At 40.3% G+C, this 21,777-nt stretch overlaps 1 protein-coding gene across 13 annotated transcripts in view; it reads right to left on the bottom strand.

Annotated features, from left to right (window-relative positions):
* The window catches only part of PHF21A (PHD finger protein 21A), a 191,373-nt gene extending 176,656 nt beyond the window's left edge, over positions 1 to 14,717 (bottom strand). For 5 of the 13 annotated variants that reach the window (XM_068554481.1, XM_068554482.1, XM_068554483.1 and 2 more), the window contains exon 1: positions 12,308 to 12,825. The gene's annotated coding sequence lies outside the window, so the exon portion shown is untranslated. The other 8 variants (XM_068554472.1, XM_068554477.1, XM_068554473.1 and 5 more) reach the window with 7 other exon arrangements.
* Between the last annotated feature and the right edge of the window lie 7,060 nt (positions 14,718 to 21,777).

Genomic DNA, 21,777 nt, shown 5'->3' on the forward strand with positions numbered 1-21,777 from the left:
TATTTAAAAGTTTGGATACTACAGGTTAAGAAGACCAAAACCAGAATAAGAAGGTCGGAAAATTAGGCTACGCTGTTAACTTACTCAAATTCTTCTCTCTGCCTCAGTTTTACCGTCCATGACATGAACTGAGCCCTTTGTACACTTATAAAATTATCATGAGAAATAATAAAATACTGTCTAGGGCATGGTCTGAGCCACACAAAATGAAAAGCACACACGAATGCTACCAACAAGAAATAACCTTAACATGGCTTGTTAAAACTAGTTAACTGCTACACCCTACCAGATCCAATTCTTAGAATTTTAAGGCCATGCTTTAGCACTTCACTAAATATGGGTCTAAAGAAGTATAAATCACCTTAGATAGGAGCGCATTCTAGAATTATAAAGAATTTTTTTAAACTTCTATAATGAAAAACTTATTACCTATGAAATAAAATTTTTTAATTTAAAAATTACAAGGGTGAATTATGAATAACAACCTTATCAACAAGTCAAAACTCTCAAAGCCAGAATCAAAAGATATTTAATGCAGATTATAAGGTCCTGAGTATGCTTTTTTTTTAATATATATAACACCATAAAAATGAATTATTGGCACTCACTAAATTATCGGCACTTCCAATAACTTACCTTTTTTTTTCCTTTTTTTTACTGCTTTAAAAAATGCCGGGTTACCAGTATAGCATTTGAAGGTGGCTGAGTAAGGAGGGATAGGGATGAAGGTAAGTTCCACCAACACTACTCATATGAAGAACTAATTCCTGGGCAGGATATCTGGATGCCCATTAAGCAGTACTGGTTTGAGCCGCTATTAATTAAAACAGCACAAGCATTTTCTTGGTTTTAAAACTCTACTTTACTGTGAAAATGTTGAATGAATCCCTCCTAACAACCAGCAAGAGAGACTACCAGTTTAAAAAAAAAAGTTATCTGAAACCACAACTGATCTCTTTATAAATAACTACCAGAATTAACTAGCAGAATTTATTTCTGAAATGATACTTTCTAAATTACTTGTGCAGCACAGAAAACAATGCTGTCATTTTACATCAGTTGAGACTTTAAAATTTTTTAAATAACAATGGCCATTTCTAAGGCATTAGGTGCAAGTAAAAAGAACTTAAAATGCTTTTTGCCCCATAAGTAATAATCAGTCTAGGGCATTAGGTTTATAATATTAATGTACAAATCTTACCCACCTCTCTCCTTCCAACCTCACTCCCATTTCCCACCTGAGCCTTATGTTCAAAAACAAGCAAGTTTTTTAAATAGCCACCTGAAAAAAGTAAACTTCAAGAGAGTATTATGGTATAATTCTACTTATTTTGAAAATTCATATACATTATACATAGTTAAATGCACAGGAAAATTTTTAAGTAGGTGAGAAAGGGATAACTTTAGTCTTCTACTTTACACATATCTATATTGCAAGTATTACTTTTATAACTCCGATGCTCTGCCTTTTAATATTTTTAAAGTATTAAAATAACATTAAATATTAAAAGAAAGGACACTTACCATCACACGCTCTAAAATGTTGATAGTTAAATAAGGACTAATTGAAATAGCCAATGTAAACTATCTGCACCTACTAAAAAAATGTATAAAACAACCTATCATGCTCCCGTGCCCAAATTCCAACCTTTAAGAAATAGGTACTAGACCCCACTCCACAGTAGGCGCTGTGCTTGGCAATGGGCATACAATGATGGACAGGACATACACTATCCCAAATGCCTTCATTTCCAATCCATTCCAGTGCTTACTACTTCCAAAACATTCAACCTAACCCAACCAAAATCAGATGAAACATTCTTAAAATGATATGTCAAAGCTGTGGCCATTTCAGTAGATTGAAAAACCTCTTTAGTAATTCACTTGCTAGGTTTCTATGGGAATTGCACAATTTAGTACAGCATTATAGACACTTAAGAGGAGAGGCTCTGGAATCAAACCTGGGCTTGAGGTAAGACTGTATGATCTGCTACCTATGTTATCCCAGGGAAGCCTTCATTTCCTCATCTGTCAAATGGGAGTAGAATAATAACAGTAAATCCTCAGAATATTGCTGTGAGGATTAAAATTAAATGAGATCCTGTATGTAAAAAGGCTTAGTACTAAACATAATAAACACTCAGCAAATGTTAATTATTATTATTAATATTATAACAGATAACTTTAAAATACAAAAACTGTTCACAACTTGCCAAATATTTTAAGTCTTATACCTATGCCATTTCTCTAAGAACAAATATGTATATTTGTGTAAGTCTGTATATTAACACATAAAAATATTTTTCAACATAAAAGCCCATAATTGAAACTTTTCATTACTGTAACACACCAGTACATTTGTGATATTTTTATATATATGATATATACACACAAAGGCATCAGCGCATGTTGTCAAGAACTACACTGTAAACACATGTTAAGAACTTGTCTGTTGGCCATGGTGGGAGGGTGGGGGGATCTAGATCACCGATTATGATTCTAACTCATATATTTAAATTTTTAAAAATATTAACATTGTTAACACAATATAGACAAATATCTTAAAATCCAGCCGTCTATTAGTGATTAAAAACTCAATTTGTATGTATTGATACTTCTTTAGTCTATAAAGTACATTCATGAGTATTATCTCATCTAATCCTTTTAGCAGCATAGTGAAGCAGGCTTTTACCATTATCCCCATTTTACTACAGTACTGGGAAAACTAAAGCCCAGCTAGGATGAATTTCTCAAATACACAGCTAGTGACAGGACTGGTCTTAAAGCCAGGTCCTCTGACACCATCACAACCATTTCATTTACATTGGTCTCAGACATTTCATTTAAAAAAAGACAGAAAACTGTGCTCAATAATTTAGGTGTGTCAAAGAACTCTACAGATAATTACACATGGCTGCCCAGTTTTACTCTCCTTGTTTCCTCTCCTTATTCCTAACTATAGTATTTCAGGAATCACACAGGTGTGCACACTATAAAATGTAGAACAGAATTCATCCAAACTTCCTGTAGTGGCCAATTAATACCAGAGACCATTTTCTCCCTTACATTTAGCCCTTTGAATTTAACATCTTTGTAACCACTGATTAATTTCATTTTAATATTACATCTTGAAAAGACGAGTTAATATTACATCTTGAAAAGACGAGTTTAATATTACATCTTGAAAAGACGAGTTAAAATAAATAAAACCATTCATAATGTGGAAGAATATCAGACCAGATACCATAAATTTATGACACAGCTAAAGAATCTATCTCATGTCTAGTATACAAACATTAACAAGTTCCAGTTCACATTTGTGAGGAAAAAAAGGTTAGTATTATTATAGTGGAATGGGTTGTTGTATAAACAAGTACTTAAATAATTACTACTAAAGGCAGAGTTTTCTTAAATAAACACAGCAGCCCTCAGCAATAACATCTGAGGAACTCTGCTAGAATATAGACTGGCCAAGCAGATAAGAAAGACACTTCCCTGATTCTACATACACTCAAACTAAGGCACACAAACCACAACTTATGCTTACATTTTTCAGTATTCCCAGGTGTCCCTTTCCCTTCTCAAAAAGCTAAAAGCCATGCAGATAAAAATATCCTTGAACAATCTCAAGAGCCTAAAAGAAGTTAGTGTCCTAAAAGAGAAAAATAATATAAAGACTTATGATTTCTTTGAACCTAACATTTTAAGTACAACCCACAGACCTGAAACTACATTTTCTTTCTGGGGCTGCTCACTGGCCTCCAATACATCAATCCTGTAAAACTGTGAACTGTGGTGACAGACTGGTTCATGCTTCTAAAGACAACAGAATTTTTCCAAGGTTACATACACTGTGACACGAGGAACATTCTTGCAGCATCTTATTTTCGTTAATCAACTAGTTTGGATGTTCTAACAATGCAAACATTATTAACAAAAGAAATTTTCATTATCTTTTGAACTTTCCAAAGTCAACCAAAGGCCATGGCACAGTGGCAAAGAGTACTGAATAGGCAGAGCTGAATCCTGGTGAAAATTCTGCTACTGGCTGGTTGTCTGACTTCGGGCATCTATCACTGAGGGAGAAACTGAGGTGCAAAGACATTTTAAGTAGAGCAAAAAATTCTAGGGGATTGCCACATCATTACCATAGGCCAAAAATCTCAAGGCCTTGTTAGAACATCCTGGGTTTCTGATCAAGTAATAATGTAAAAAGAGAGGGAAAAATGTAAAGCATAATATTTTTTAAAATAACAATAACCACTACTACTACTACTATTGCTAACTCTATAAACATTTACTGAGCCTTTATTATGGGCCAGGAACTGTGCTAAGCACTTTCACAGATTTTTAACGTTTAATCCCCGCAACAACACTGACAGTAGTTAATAAAGTGAAAGTATTAGAACCCTCAAAAGGACAGAAATTTTAAGTTTACAAATGAAAATATACACAAATTATTTAAGAAACCTTCCCTTTTTCTCTACCTTCCAGCCTATACCTTTGAGTATTAAATTTACACTAAAATCACATTTATTTTCAGGACTCTGTCTTCCATTTAAAGAATACTGAGATTCAAGATGTTGACAATCATTACAGAAGAATAAAAAACTCTGAGCTTAAATACTGGCACCAAAAAAACCCTTCCGTCCAACTTTACTGAATAATTGTCCCCATTCAAAGAAAAGAGAACAGCATACATATCCGGCCCCACAGTAACAGTCTTCTAATTCTAATGCCCACACTAGCAATCAGTTAATGCTGTAATTATAGGGACCTATATCATCACAGACAAAAAAATTTACAATTGCGAAGTCAAGTTTTGACTATATATACATACGTACGCTATTTTACATGTAAATCTTACAGCAACTGATTTAAAAAAACAGCAAACTCATCTAAGGTAAACTAATACACTAGAGTGTTCCTGAAGACTCACTTTAGAATATCAGCAGCATAATAACCATGATATTAACAATCAAACTTTACTTAGCAGAAAGTTCTTAAAGGCTTGGGAAGCTGTGTATAAAATGGAGTAGACAGGAGAGAAGGGTTCCCTGTGCTGTTTAAATCAACTACAGGTCCCAGCATGCAATGCTCTATTCTGGAGTTAGGCAAAACCCGCAATGCATCTTGGGACTTGTAGTAAGTAAACCACTTCCCCCTATCACAGTAAGTTTCAAGAAACTGAACTATCTAGCACAATCTGACTAGATCTTACTATCAGGGCCTAGTCAAATCCAGATAAAATTTGGTTGTTCTCTGCCCTAGCACAGATTCTTTAGCATATACTGGAAAAAGTATCAATTAACATTTAGATCAACATGTTCACATTAGAAAAACCTTATACAGGATAAGCATATAAAAGAAATCCTTAAAAAGCAAAAAGATGTGTTACAATTTTTAAATTATATTTAAAGATACAATTTTTAAAACAATTTTTTAAAGTCTGATCAGTTTCAAAGCTTTCTATTCCCCACCCCCCAAAAAAGTTTTGTTTTACCAGCTTTTCTCTTAACAGTCTTTCAAGTTATATTTTTATAAATAATTTTTCTTGAAGGAAATTCTCATAAGAAAACATTTCCCATACTTTAATACTGCCCATTAGGAAATGTATTCTTATAGTTATACACATACCACCATCACACACACACAACAACAACAAAAAAAACGAATAATACTTAAGTTCCTCTTTTGTCAAGTCCTTACTCAATATTTACCCCCTCCACTCCTCACCCTTCATTTCACACACACATGTGTGAAAAGAACATTCAGGGGGAAAAAATTCCATTTCTCTCATCCACTGACGTCTTCCAAAAAAAAAAAAAAATTTTTTTTTAAGCTATCAATAACATGTCCAAACCCAAGTAGACAACTTTGAGCTGTAATTTATGTATATAGTTTCTACACACACCCCTATTTTCTGCAAGACTGAAGGAGGAGGCTGGGAAAGAACTAAGTGCAATCTGCATCAGGAGGCCTGACACAGGTGGTGGGTTATTTTCAGGCAACAGTACCTTCACAAACATGCTGTGGAATACAGTCCAAGAAATTCCTAACAAGGAAAGATAAGCTGGCACACAAATTTAACATAATCCAGCTAAAAATCACCTGCAACACAAGCTACTACATTTCACCATAAAAGTGACAGGCTACTATAGGATCTGAAGCTTCATCAATACAACATACTGTCCATAAGGCCAGAGACAGCAGTTGCCATGGTTACTATCACCCACTTTTATCAGGAAATTATTGTCATTAACTCTGAGGTTTTGGGTACTTATTTAAAATTAAAAAAAAAAAAAAAGAGTTTAGGGTTCTGACTGTTAAATGAGTAAAAGAATCAACTACTGTTTAATACGTAAGTATGCTGCTTTAGAGATGCACATGGTTAACGATACTTGGATCTGCAGCAGAAAAAAATCAATTCCTTTCTGCTGCTCCTTCTCCTCAAGTACTGACAGTTTGTATTCTCAATGCAGCCAAAACAATAAAACAAAACCCATCTTTCTGGCTTCTGTGTTTAAGTTATTTTTCTCCCCTAGGCCCACAAACAGAGTCAAAATAAAGCCTAGATCATCAACCTGTTAGGCCCCATCCCTTTCCTATTTCCAAATTACCGGTTCACTTTTTTGTCTACTTTAAAAAGCAGAAAATCATTTCCATAGATGATTCCAAAATATAGGAAAGAATAGTTTCCTTCAGCCGAGACCCGCTCACTATTTTTTATTTAGCAAGGGGGTGGGGGATGTACAGTTTGCAGTGTATTGGAGGGAGAGAAGCGTAGAGGCATTCAAACTGCCAAACAAGTGTCCAGTGTAAGAAAGTTGCCTTAGAAAAGCCCAAAGGATGACTGAAACTCACATATTATCTCTAAAAGGGAAGAGTTCACCACCATCCCAGTTTAAGACTTAATTGATAGACAAGCAATATAAAAGTTATTCTTAAAGGTCTATTTCAGCATTCTCACAAAAGATAACTGTTCAGAAATTCAATACACAAATAAGATGATATGAAAGCCTACAAAACAGTATGGCCACATATACATACAAATATACAAAGAAGGAAACATATGCTATTTAAGAAATAACTATCTACAATACTTTTAATGCAGTGTTAATATATTACCTCTTCAAAAATAAAACAAAACAAAACAAAACACCTCAAAGCAGCAAAAATACACACCTGGTAAAGTTAAAGTGATCAAAATACACTGCTAAGCTCCTAAAGAATACTTAGGGCCTACAAAAAAAGCCCACGTACAAAAGTTCTAAGAAGTCAACATACATCATGAATATTTCCCATGACAAATTAATATGAAAATTCAAACATGTTTCAAGAAATCAGCTCTGAATATAGATATAAAGGAATTCTGTCAAAGGTGAGAGACCTAAAACTTTAATCCCTTCCTTTTCTCCCTTTCAATACTAATTAAATACAAAAGACTTTGGCAATAAAATACTAAGGATACAAAATTTAAAAGCACATTAATATAACCTTAATGTATTTCCTCAAAAAAAGCTTTAGCATTCACTGTCTGCAGGATGAAAACGTTAATATTACCCTGAGAGGTTTCATTTTTATCTAAACAGTTAAATGTTTTTCTCACCCTTCACCGAAGCAAGTTTCTACATTTCATCTCTAATTGAGGTTATTTCATAAAGAGCAGTCAATTCTAAAATTTAGGGTACTCTATCTTTTGATAGGCTCATAAACATAGGGACTCCCAATTATCTATATGTCATTTTACCTTAGTCCAAATAGGTGAGCAGAGTCTATTAAGAAGGCCAGAACTCAAAGTTCTGAGTTTTAAACTTCTGGGTTATTTTTACACAAAAAATATTTCAGTGCACTCCTCTAGATTTGAGTAGTCATTTCCTCACACATCCCTCTAAATTAGAAAAACAAAAATGATACACACACGTACCTAATACTAATGCATACAAGTATGTCTTTTTCACTTTGAAACAAGTTTGAAAGGTTTAGTAAGTAAGAATTTTTCAGAAAGTTAGCAGGATCAGTCAAAACAATCAAAATATTAACTGTGACATCTGTTACTCTGTGTGTTAATAGGAGTCTACAGAAGAATCCGGGAACTTAAATAATCACTAAAATCAACTACTATCACATCAATGGTGAAATGAACAAAAACTTTAACCAGGGGATACACATTTCACAGGATCTACAAAAGGAAAAATGATCTTTTTTCTGAATTAAGGGAAACTGCCTAGGCAGCATTTTTTAAACAAAGCTTCAAAACTGTAACAAAGAGCTTTTTGGTAACCACAGCAGTATTTAAAAAAAAATTCATAAAGTGTTCTGGGTGCACTTTTAATGCACTCATTTCCCAAATGATATGGAGAAAGTTAGTATTTTAAAGACAGAAGCTTCTGTCCATGTATTAATTAGCCACCTATCTCAACAACTTAACATCTGCATGGTTTCTGACAATTTACAAAGAACTTTCACCATGTATTCTCTCATTTGATCTTATTGAGAAAAAAGTACAGTATTATTCCTAAAAAACAAACAAAATTCAAAGCAGATTCATCAAATTTTCTACACATTCCCAAGTTTTTAAACTTTGACATAAAACTTTACAAGCCACCACAGCAGCATGATATTTGCAGTGATAAATCAATTCACCTAACACTAACAGGCTTTCAAAGGACATGTGCTATAAATGCTACAAAAATACTTTCATCTTTATGCAGTTATTGTTAAGTGTTACTAAGGGACATATCAGCAATGACCCATACCCACAGACAGAACTTTACTTCTAGCTCAAGAATCTCAGTCTTTGGAGGCCAACTCAAATACATCAACCATATGTATTTATAACGCTGAGCGCCTAAGAATTTATCTATTAGGATCACTGCCCATGGATTGGAGGAAAAAAACATAAAAAGTCTAAAACTTTTTCCATACAATATCTCCCTTTCCAATAGTTCAAGTACTCTATATCCCGCTTGTATTAACGTTACAGGGATGACCATAAAGCCTAAAGTCCCAGGTCATACCAACTACTTTTGTTTACAGCCATCCATTGCACATAATTTTTAAAAATGTGTTCAACACCCCACTCACCAATATGAGAATAACTCCTCTTCAAACTAAAATAATTCTAACGTTAAGCACTCTGTACCTCAGGGCAGCATCCTTAAGCTATCCACAAGAAGCAATCTACTTTGTGTAATATTGTAAGCAGGTAAAAAGCAGTCAAAAATTTGTTTCAAATGGCAAATGGAATTTTTCAATGGACTTACTCAAAATCTTTCTGGAACTTTAAGGTGTTAATCCTGTTGCTTAGTTGATGCTAAGTAGAGCTGTAATAAGTAGCAAGACCCTCAAAATTCATAGATTTCCTTTATCTTGCTGCAGCACCTCCTGCTGGATAGCATTTAGAGTTCTTCATGTAAGCAGAAGAAGAGTATTTCTGACGCAGCTCTTTCCAGATGACTGAATGGGAAAAAGGATGGACCCTTCACAGCTAAAAGAAACAGGGCCCCATCCATCACTTATACCTCTTAAAAATAAAATCTGGCATAGGCAGGAGTCTTAATTTATTACTTTTCCAGTTCCATAAAGACCTGCCTGAGTTCAAAGTGCAACATGTTTAAATAAAGCTTGCAAAATTAGCTAAAAACTATGTTAAAAAGCCTTCAGAAGCACTCAAGCAAAAGACTATTAAGACCATCCAAGCAATGCCAGTCATATTGCAAACACTATTATGCTAAGACAAGCAAAAGTATGACATAAAGAAAAACACCTGGAATATTTTTAACATGTTAGCCAAAAGTTTGTGTTTTGTGAATTTTCTGCACTATTACTATGCTCTTCATTTAAGGATAGTTGTATATCTACAAAAGTTTTAAGTGCAGAAATTTTTTTCATAAACATGAGCATAACTGCACACAAAAATTTCCTCTTTGCCATCAAAAGATGTGTCCTGAGATTTTAAAATGCATTCTTCAGACATTTTAAACGGCCCTTAATAAGCCAGTTTTGAGCCCACGATGTAGATTCCATATACAGAGACAGAAAAGAAGAATAGAAAAGAACTTACCAAAATCAAAATGAATAATAGTATTTCCAGTAAAAATGTAGTAACAGTTTCCTACAACGCTGTGAAACCAAGTAAATTGTGAAACTTAAAAAAAAGGGGGGGATGAGGGGGAGAGGGCTAGTCTTCAAAAACCAAAAGAAAATCTGACCTATTTATTTCCACTGCCCAAACGTGAGTGAACATCAGATGTAAACAAACAACATAAACACTGAAAAGTACACTTAGATGTCATAGCCCCAGTTTTAGTCCCCTTATCAGGCCCTCAATGAAGCTACAGATGTTGGTGAGTAACCTGTCTAAAAGGAGATATTCAAGCTCTGTGCCCTAAAGAACCCCTAAGAAGTGTGCCTATGAAAAGGTTTCCTAGAGTGCATAACTGCTTAAAAAAAAAAAAAAATTTCATCAGCCCAAATTAATCTGTTTCTAATATTCAGCTATCAATTATTAATATATAAATGTTCTTCCTTCTCTAACGTCCCCACCTCAAGCATCTACATTCCTGACACCTACTATTAACAAAAATGCACAGCTCGCACCCCAGTTATGGGGCAAATCTTTGAAATCCAAAACACAGTCACAAAGTTCACTGTCAAGGCCAGTGCTGAGGCCCGCATACGCCCGGACCTTAACTCACATTTGAAATTCTAGAAAGCCATACTTGCAGAGACATCATTTAAAAACAACACAATGTGGACGTGAAAAGTAAGATCCTCTACTTCAAGACCTAAACAAAGAATATTTCAACATATGACCGGAATATGATGACACCAGATTCACCAATAAAAACAAAACCTGCCTACCATTAGCAGCCGTACCCCTCATCTCAACAACTCAACTACTTAGAAATCACTCTCAGCACATCTGCACCCCACAACCGGCGTGTGGCCTTCTCCGGGGGTGCAAGTCACAAAGTTGAAAGGAGACATTCTTCCCCCGGTGCCCAATCTCGACATCAACCCCTCCCCTGCCAGGGCCACCTTGCTGCTACCCACCATCGCGAACGTGGTCAGGGGAAAAAAAGAAATCCTAACAGCACCGCTCAGCAGAATAAAGAGACCAAAGAGAGGATGACGAGAAGTGTTGGGAACTGCGTGCACGACGGGGCTGGACCAAACGGAAAGAGTCCCACTCCGCGCGCCCCTCCCCCCGGCGGGGGCGCGGGCGGGGGAGGGGCGGCTGCGGCCCCTCTTGGAGCGGCCTGGCGGCCCCGGCCGGCACAGGGTCCCGGGGGCGCCCCGCGGCCGCGGGATGCGGGGGCGAGTGCGGGAGGACCGGCCCCGGGGTGAGGGGTGCTGGCACACTCTCCGGAATAACAAGTTGCAGAAGAAGAAGAATAAGCGGAATTTCCCCAACGCTGCTCCGGCCACCCAAGACAAATGCACCAACACACACATACACACACACACACACACACACACACACACACACTCGGGCCCGGCAGCGTCAGCAGCCGCAGCTTTTTTTTTTTTTTTAAACCAGATCCCTCAGTCACCAAACAAGATGGTTTTCAAAAAAAAAAAAAAAATTAAATAAATAACCATAATAAAAACTTCCCCCCGACATCATCCTGGGGGGAGGGGGTAGTGAAAGAGCCCCGGCGACCATCCCTGGGCGGAGGGAGAGCCCAAGGGGGCGGACGAGGCTCCGCGCCCCCCGCCCCCACCGGCGGCCCCCTCCCCGGCCCCCCGCCGGGACAATGTGACGCCCCCTCCCCGCCACCCCCGGTGCGCCGCCTCTGTCACCCGCTCCGGCCCAGCACTCAGCGCCCAGGCTCCCGAGGCTGCTCATAAACTTACTTCCAATTTATCCTGGGGAGGGGTGGAGGGCAGAGGGGAGGAAGGGGGAGACAAGGTTTTTCCATTGTCTTTTTTTTATGGGGGGAGGAATAGGAAGGGCACGCAGGGGGGCGCCCCGAAGGGGAAGTTATTGCTCAAATCTCAAGTTGACTGAGGGGGTCCTGCCGAGAACACCCCCCCTTTCCCTCCTCCCTCCCACACACCCCTCCCCTCCCCCTCCCTCCCCCCCAAAACAAACTCCAAGCAAGCAGCCCCTGTACCTCCCAGAGACAAACACCAGAGACAAGACAGAGAGAGAGAGAGACAGAGAGAGAGAGACAGAGAGAGAAGGAGGGAGGGGGGAGGGGGAAGGGGAAGGGGGGAGGGAGGGGAAATAGAGCTACTCCAGAAAAAAAAAGAGAGGAGAGTGAGGAGAAGAGAGAATGGAAAAGCTGGGATACTGCACCCTCCTGCTGCTGGCTGGCTGTCCCCCCTGGCAGCTGGAGGCAGGAACTCTGAGCAGGAGAAGCAGGAGGAGGAGGAGGAGGGAACTCTTCTTCATGGGGAGGGAGGGAAGAAGCTGGAGCTGCTGCTGCTGCTTCTGCTGCTGCTCTGGGCCTCTCGCACTTTTTAGATATTAGTGTGTTAAGATGGTAGGTTGTTCCCTTCTCCCTCCTCCTCCTCCTCCTCCTCTCCTCTTCTCCCCCTCTCTCTCTCACTCACTCTCTCTCTCTCTCTCCCTCTCTCTCTGGGCTGTTTCTTTCCTCCTCTTCCCCAGGCAAGGGGGGGTGGGGAGGAGGGGGTGGGGGGAGGAACTGGATCCTCCTCCTCCTCCAGGAGAGACACACAGGCCCCGGGCCGGAATGTGGGGGGAAAATCAGAGCAGCAGGAGAGAAACTGTGGGAGACAAACAAGCCCAACTCTTCATCCTCCTCCTCCTCCTCTCAGCAGCAGCAGCGAGCACCACCAGCCCATTCACCACCCGGCCCCGGGCCGCAGCACCTCCGCCGCCTCAGCCCGGGGATCCCTCCGCCCAGGCCCAGACACACTCGCCCGCGCGGGAGCCCGCCGCGCGGCCCCGCCGGCCCGCCGCCGCCGTGCGCGTCCCCGCCGCTCCCGAGAGCCGGGCGAGAGGGACTGGGGCTGGGAAAGCGGGGACGAGGGCGGGGGGAGAGGAGGCGCCGGGGTAGAGGGGCACGGCGGGGAGGGAGGGGGCCGCCGGGCGGAGTTGTACGGCGGCCGGCCCGGGCCCCCGCGCCTCCTCCCATGGCTTCCGGGGCGCACGGTCCCCCCCGGGGGCGACGGGGCGGCGGCGGGAGGGGCGGTGGGGGCCCGCGGCGGCGCTCGGGCGGGCGGACTACTTGACGTGTCGGTGCGGCGAATTTATTTCACTTTGCCTAAGGAACGGGGTGTGCTGCGGTCCCCATTGCCTAGGGAAAAAACCCGGATGTAAAGTGAGTGAAACTAAACTAGAGTGAAGTAGGGCAGCAGCAGCCAAACTCCAGTGCAGCGGCGGCGGCGGTGATGGGGCTGAACAAGGAGCGGCGGCGGCCAAACTCCGGGGCCGCCGCAATGATGGGCCCGTGCAGCGCTGCAGCTCGGCACCCGTGTAGCTGCAGCCGAGGCGAGGCCGGAGCCCGCTGCGGCCCCCCCAACTCAGCGGCCCGAGCCCAACTCCCCCTCCCGTCGCAGGAGCTGCACAGGGGCTCCGGAGCGGCCCCAACTCCCTCCAGTGCAACAGCAGTTGGAAGGGGGGAAATAAAGCCGCGAGGGCAGGGACGGAGAGAAGCGATGGGGAAGCACTGCAATGGGAGAGCGTGGTCCAGGCAACAGGAGAAAGATGCAACCTCAAGTCGAATGCAACATGCAATCCCCGGCCGCCGCTCGCCCGCTCCCTCCCTTCGCCACCCCGCCCCCTTTCCAAATAACTACCCTTGAACCACTTTATTAGCCGTACTTAGTCCCACACTCGCTTCGGGGAGGGGCGGGGGACGGGATCCTTCGCTCACCTTTATTTATTACTGCTTTCTCCCCCCTCTCCATGTTTTTTATTCCTAAGTTCTTTTGTTCTAAGGGGGATGATGGCATTTACTTTTCTGCTTTGTGTAGCAGGGCAATCGCTGGGAATCAGCCACGTATAATCCGGCGGTTTGTCATATTTTATTAGTGAAAGTATTTTATGCCTATTCTACCTCCAAGGACTGTAACATGGAGAACTGCAGGGAGGAAAAAAACATCAGAAGAATTCTTGTTTTGAGAGATTTCTTGGCGGGGCGGGGAGGGCTTTTTATTTATTTATTTATTTTTTCCCCTGCAGGGGGGTTATTTAGATTTTCAAATCGATAGTTTTCAACTTAGAGCTGAATGCTTTTGTATGGAAATACTAGTAGATTCTAAAACAACCCCCAACCACAATAAAGAAAAACAATAAAAGTCCAAAATCTTAGATTAAAAAAAAAAAAATCCCTGCTGGACAGTGATATTATCTGTTCTGTGCAGCACGCTGGACTTAACGTACTGTTGGCCTCCGAATGTTAAATAACAATAAGCCCGAACCTCAACTGAATACAAATGGGGGGTGGGGGTGGTTTTGTTTTTAAGGCTCAGCACTTTTGTAGCATCTGCCACTACGCATTTTCCAGGCATTGATTAGCCATGCAACTCCCATAGACATGAAGTCCAGTTTTTGCAGATAAAGAGCAACAGTGGTGAGATGATCTGCCCAAAGTCAAAGTGAGTCAATGACAGAACCAGAAATAGCCTTGGACTCTGTTTGTTACTAGTCACATCTTTTCCATTAAATTACTAATTCCTCCAAGAAATAAACAGTATTTAAAAATAAATAGACGTTCTTTACCTTGTTATGTAGTCCCACCAGAGGTGCTTTGAGATCCTTGGACATGCAGGCATTTTCTTACTTCTGTGACCTGCAAAATTAAGTTTCATTTCTCAAGAGAAAGCAATTTTTTTTAATTTTGATTTCTTAAAGCTAAAAAATAAATAAAAGTACGGGCTTTATTTTATATGTGTAGGCCATTTAGTACCCTGAGCTTTACATTTAAAAAAAATTCACAGCAGAGAAAGTGTGTAAGAGTTTGAGATCGAAAATGAAAATCCCTATAAATGATTCAAGAAGGCTGGTTGAAAAAAAAAAGAAGAAGAAGAAGAAGCCTGGATGGATGAACTCATAATGTTGTGAAACTAAACCCATAACACAGTCAGTATGAATAAAAGAAGGACTGGTCAGGTAGTAAGATGCAGCTTTACAATCTAGAGGTAACTCTAGTGTATCTAAAAGATGAGTGAAGGTGGAGGCCTTTCAAGCAGGACCCACTAGGCACTGGACCATAATCTAATAGTGTCATTTCAAATCAGCCCAGGCTGTCAAAATTTTTTCAGAGCAAGACTACTTTAGTGTTCTTGCTGGGGGAAAAAAAAAAAGAAAGAAAAAAAACTTTAAAATGTTTCAAAATTTCATAGAAAAAATTCAGAAACTCAAATTGTGCCTGAATATGTAAATGCTATAGAACAGGAGTCAACAAACTTTTTTCTGTAGAAACCTGGATAGGAAATATCTAGACTTTGCAGACCATACAGTCTCTCTCACAACTTCTCAACTCTATGCAGTAGTAACACAGAAGCAGCCATAGAAAATATATAAACAAATGAGCCTGGCTGTGTTCTAATAAAGCCTTTATTTATGGGCCCTGACATTTGAATTCTATGTACTTTTCATGTGTCAGAAAATATTCCTCTTTTTTCACCCATTAAAAGAAATGTTAAAACATTCTTAGCTCGTGGGCCTCAAAAAACCAGGGGGTAGGCAGGATTGGGCCCATGGGCTGTCGTTTATCAACCCAGCTTTTGATGATGAAAGCCCCTGAACTTCTTGTACGAGAAGGTGCTTGGTTACTAAGATGTTTGAATAGCAGTCAGAAATCAGTGTCATGCAAACTCATGTTTTAGATATTTACACTTAATTAAAATAGTTTAACCAAATAATTGTCTAATACTCATGTAACTATCAAACTCTATGAAAAAGAATTCTCTAGCTTGTCATTCATTGTTGGACCACGTTTGCATTCACATACTCTTCCTCACTCTAAGATGGTGAAGAGCAGTGGAACCAAGCAGCCATGGATTCCCACACCCAAGAAGTATCACTCCTTCTCAACTAAGGCACTTTAGGCAAATTACTTAACCTTTCAGAGCCTTAGGTTTCCTATCTTGTAAAATGCAGCTATTAATACCTACTTTGTAGGGCTGTTGAGAAAACTGAATGAAATAATTCACAGAAAGTGCTTAGCACAGTGTCTGGCACACAGAACCACATAACATATCTTTTCCTGTGCCTTCAAATTCATTTTCTGAGTTAATGTAACTAGAGAAGGTGAACACGTGGAGTCCCAATACCTTGTCAGTGCAGATGTGGCATATGGCGTCCAAGGAGTCTCGGGGTGACTCAAGGTTGTGATATATTTCTGTGGGTCTTTCTCAAGCTCGTAGTGTGCCCGACGTGGACACTCACTAGCTGTGTGGCCTTAGACAAACATTTAGGCCTTCTGAACCCTGGTGTTTCTCATACATAAAATAAATATAATACTCTGTAGGATTTTTGAAAAGGCTAACCGGCATAAATGCTAAAGAAAAAAGATAACAGTTAGTATAAGTTAGTGAAGATCCCAGAAATAAGCTGAGAATTGAAAGTTCACCATCAGAATCTCCTTTGAAGTAAATTGTTCAACTTTCAGACGTGAATGCCGTAATAACAATAGCAGGTGCACAATGACTTAGAGTGTGTTCTCCTACCACCTAGTTACCCTCCAAAAGCCATTTAGTAGTCATCAAAACCCTGTTGAGCAAAGGTGTAAATCTCAAATTTTGAATTTTATTAAATATTGGAGTACAGTTTTTAATTTTTATATAAGCAGTCAAATCTGTCAGTGTTTTCCTATATATTCCTGCCTTCTGTTCCATGCTTCAAGAGGTCATCCAAAGTCCAAGATTAGAAAAATACCTACAATTTTCTTCTTGTATTTTTATGGTTTCTATTTTTTACGTTTACCGTGTGTGTGTGTGTGTGTGTGTGTGTGTGTGCGTGTGCGTGTGTGTGTGTAGGTTAGGAGGTAGGAACCTAAATAACTTTTGTTGGACAGAAAATATTTAATTAATATCGGGATTCTATTAGAGAATGTAAAATGTCATTCAAAATAACAAAACAGCTATCTCCCTATAAGGACTATCAGTCTAATGCAGAGATACTGTAAATATAGGAGAAATAAAACAGAGGCATTATATATCGTAGTATCATAGGGAAGCATTATATATTAGAGAATAAAGAAGTTTCTTCTGCATTTTCTTATTTTATAGTTTTGTAGTAACATAGTACATGCCATACCCTAGATATTAAGGTTTTTGTACCTGTATTTGTATATGATTGTCTCTGATATTCTGGAATTTGACAGTATTTCAAACAACGTAATGAAACCAGCCCCCCAAACAACTACTGGAACAGCTTTCTCATCCAGTCCCCCCCACCCGCCACCTGTCCTTCACACTGTCCTTTTTTCTACTCCAGGCTGAAAACTAACCCAATTATCTCTTAAAAGGTCACTCTAAAGAAGATTTGAACACTGTCTGAAAACCTGAGGGTCCTGCCTCTTCACTGAGGCAGGGAGGTAACTACTGGAGTTTTTTTTCCAATTCTTATTGGGCTGGAATAAATGAAAACCTGGCTGGTACCAACAAAATATTTAAATAAGGAGAGGAGACATATCAGTGTGATTTTTAAAGAATTATGACAGAAAATCCCCAGTGACTAGCAGAAGTTGAATGTATGTTCTTTCTCCCCTCTGTCTCAATGGTTTCTGATCTTTTAAAAATCTCTTTAACTGTCTTGTGTGTGCTTTTGTGGTAAGCTGAAATCATCATTGGAAATGGGTCAGATATAACTGGTAACTAAATAAATACTGGTGGATAGGCAGTCAACCCTCTCGAGAGTACTTTCTTTTTTATTTATTTTATTTTGGGCTGCGTTGGGTCTTATTTGTGGCACTCAGGCTTCTTGTTTCAGCGCGAGGGCTTCTCTCTCGTTGTGGTGCGCGGGCCCAGCAGTGGCTGCACACCAGCTCCAGAGCGTGTGGGCTCTGTAGTTGCGGCACCAAGCTCCCTAATTGCGGCTCGCGGACTTAGCTGCCTCGCAGCACGTGGGACCTTAGTTCCCCAGCCAGGGATCAAACCCACGTTCCCTGCATTAGAAGGCGGATTCTTAACCACCGGACCACCAGGGAAGTCCCTCGAGAGTACTTTTCAATTTCCCTACTTTGTCATAATCACCAAGGTCAATTTAATCCTAAGCAACTTCAGGTGTACGTGTTTAGTAGCATTGACTAGACCAGGGCTCTTCAACGTCGCGCTGTTGACATTTGGGGCCAGATAAGTTTTTGTCGTGGGGGCTTTCTAGGATATTTAGCAGTGTCCCTGGTCTCTACCCACTAGATGCCAGTAGCACCCTCCCCCCACGGTTGTGACAACCAAAAATATCTCCAGACATTGCCACAAGTCCCTTAGGTGTGTATGGGGCAGGGAGGAGGAGGGTAAAATTGCACCAGGTGGGGGATGGGAAGGTAGGGGATGGGGGATTTCAGGTGGTCAGGGTTGATAACCACTAAACACCGCGGATAGATGTAGGTGTGTATTTGCATATGTGTGACTCTGCCCTCCACGTGTGTGACTCTGCAAATCCCAATTCCTTTTCCAAAAAGTAACGGAGGTGGATCAGGGGGCCTAGGCTGGATCCGTCGGTAAAAACTAAAATGGTTTCAATTAGAGCTGTAGAAATGTCTGCCCTAAAGCTGCTGAGCTGCTAAGAGTATCACAGGGAGATCCTCCAAGACTGGGGATGTGGAAAGAACTTTATCATCTTGTTATTTGTGCCTTTAGTTTATCTATTGTCAACATAAATAAATTGTATTGTGGGCCTTGAGCAAGGACGTTATCTAGTGGAAGGCATTCCCAGATTTGGAGTGTGAAAACCCGAGCTTGGGTCTGGGCTCTGCAAATGTCTAGCTAATCACTTTATCTCTCTGGGCCTATTTCCTTGTCCAAAATGGGTAAAACAATAATACTTAATCCACTGGGTTGTTGTGAATGTCCAAGCTGTTCATGAGAAGTAGCAGGGCTTATTCTTGAGGAATTAGGAACATTGAAATCATACAGTCCTGGGTTGACCTTGGGTAGATGATGCACTATTGTAAGCCACAGTTTCCTTGTGTGCAAAATATAGAAATAATCATATGACTTCATAGAGCTGTCACAGAGGTTAAATAAGTTACATGTGCTGGATAAATATTATTGTTGGTCTTTGGTAAACTGCATCACATCGCACAAATACGTATTTTATTGTTATTTCTTTTATGTGAACACTGAAACCTGGAAATCTGAAGAACTAATTAATACATCTATACAAGTGAAACCCTGTTATAAATATGTTACAACCCAAATTCCAAACAAGTAAAAGCAGCATTAAATTGTAGTGTGCAACCTTTCATCTTCCAAGTTAAATCAGTTAGGGCACAAGTTTGTTGCAATGACATAAGGTTCTCCTCCCCTTATTGAAATAATGTTCTAATAAGTTTTCTACAACCTCTGTATCACAGAAAACACATGGGGTCAGGCATAGCATGCCCAGCTAGCACAACGTACGTCCATCCTGAATATTGAAATCTGACTATGTGCTGCTGCAAAATTCACCTTCCCCAAAAGCATTGGCAAATTGCGTTGCAGTCCTAAAATGGGAGTGCAGGGAGGTGTCTGAGGGTATCTTTTATATAAACTGTTTAATTAAAGTATAACATTCATACAGAGAAGAGTACAAATCACATCAGGAATTTTCACAAAATGAACACACCTATGTAATCACTGGGTGTTTTTAAAGGTCTGAGAATTCTGTCATAAACATGTGTTTTATCATTAGGGGTGTAAAGAAAAAGGTTATCATGAATTTGAAAGAAAACAGTGGAGATTTCCCAGAGGAGATAGCAACTGCCTTTGCTGTCCAAATGTGATTTTGAATTATCACATGGCAGTTTTGCAAAATGATCAGTTGGATCAGATGGCCAAAGTCATATCACCATTTACCACTTGCTATATGATTCTGGACAATTAACTTCAAGTTCCTCAGTCTTCTCATCTGTTAAATGGGGATAAGAATAGAATTGTTATTAGGATTAAATGAAATAACGCTGGTAAAGGTTTGGATGAGTTCCGGCACATAAGCTCTCAATAAATGTAAATTGTTATCTGTTTAGGATGATGCCCCTTGGGACAATAGGAAAGAAGTTACAGAGATCTCAAGAATTCTTTCAGAAAAAAAGGGAAATTTTGCACAGAAGGGGAGTTGGATCAAAATAGTTAAGGGGTGCTATCACTGAGCCCCAGGACCAGCAGGGAGGGTTGGTCTGTGGGAAAGTCTGCAGAATTAAGCCTGAGACAAAGCAGAGTACCTGGAGTTGGCAGGTAGGGTGCTGAACCAAGGAGCTGTAAAGATAGTGCGGTTCTGAACAGAAAGCCACAGGGGTGTGCCTGGCATCCAAACAGGACATGACCTGATTTTTCAGAAACCAGAGTAAGGTCTAGGAGTGATTGTTTGTTTGATGTGGGCCTATAGAGAGGAACGAGAGAAGAAGCAGCCACAGGAATCATAATCCCAGGGGTCAGATCCTTGAAAGCCCTGTCCACTGAAGGAAGGGGACTCATTTAGGGCTTTATCCATGGCTAGGAGACTGCAGCAACTTAAAGTTTAGGAATGACCTCAAATGTATCTGGCCTGGCATTCCTTCACACTGAAATACGATGGAAGGATGCACTTGAATCGACTTGGATCCTGAATAGAGAAAGATATACTACTAAAGAAGAAAGGAAAGGAGGCAGTCTGAGTCTCAGAACCCAGACACGGCAGAGAAATCTGCCCCTCTGAATGATGGCAACAAGGAGTTACCCCAAATCCAGCCAGCAGCCTGATTTGTCACAGCTGGACCTTAGAGTGTCCTTATTTCTTCTTCGTTATCTCAATCTTGCAAATGGCTTATCATCTCTCTAAGGGTCTTTGAAAGGAGGCAATTTGGTTTCTTTTTCCTTGATTGGTTGTAGGAGATGCATCAGAGTATAAGATTCAGCAGGACAATTTTGGTGAATAAATGTGACCCAGTGTGCTCATTTTGAGGAAACATCTGTCACTGATGGATAAAGAGTATGAAATACCCAAGTCAGGGATGGCAAATCTGTGGCCTGTGGGTTTCCAGAGGTCTGAACTTGGCCTCAGAATCCTTCTCAACACAGTGCATCAGCCATTACCAACTATTTGGAGCTTGCTCAAGATAGAAATCCATTTTGTCATAGCAGGACTTACCCCTCATCCCTTGTTATAATTAATGCACCTATCCTATCCACTTCTCCCAAAGCCCAACACATAGGGTATCAGATATGTAATTTGCTTGGCTTCAACCTTGCATATTTAAATTAAGCCCTTGATAGGTAACAATTGCCTATTTAGGGACCTGTTCTCATATTTCTGAGTTTATAACTGATTTATGACCTATAAATAGTCACATCAACCTAATTGCTGAATAATTTATATACTGAGGTCATGATCTCTGGATGAACATGATACCCGTTAGTGTTAAACTCAACATCTGTGTGCATCCGAGCTAGACACACAGAGAACCATACCCCAAAGTGGTGGGAGTGGAAAAGCAGAAGGCCTAGACTTTATTCTCTCCTTTTATGTCCAGCCGGTGTACTTTCCTTTTAGCTTCATCTCTAAAATGGGATAGTATTTCCCCATGGGTGGCAATGCTAAGAAAACTATTCAAATAATAAATGTTTTTAAGGCTCGCAGAACTCAAAAACTTTGGACTCAAAGCATTATGTCTATAG

Source organism: Eschrichtius robustus, chromosome 11 (assembly GCF_028021215.1).
Source record: "Eschrichtius robustus isolate mEscRob2 chromosome 11, mEscRob2.pri, whole genome shotgun sequence".
In the NCBI taxonomy this organism is placed as follows: domain Eukaryota; kingdom Metazoa; phylum Chordata; class Mammalia; order Artiodactyla; family Eschrichtiidae; genus Eschrichtius; species Eschrichtius robustus.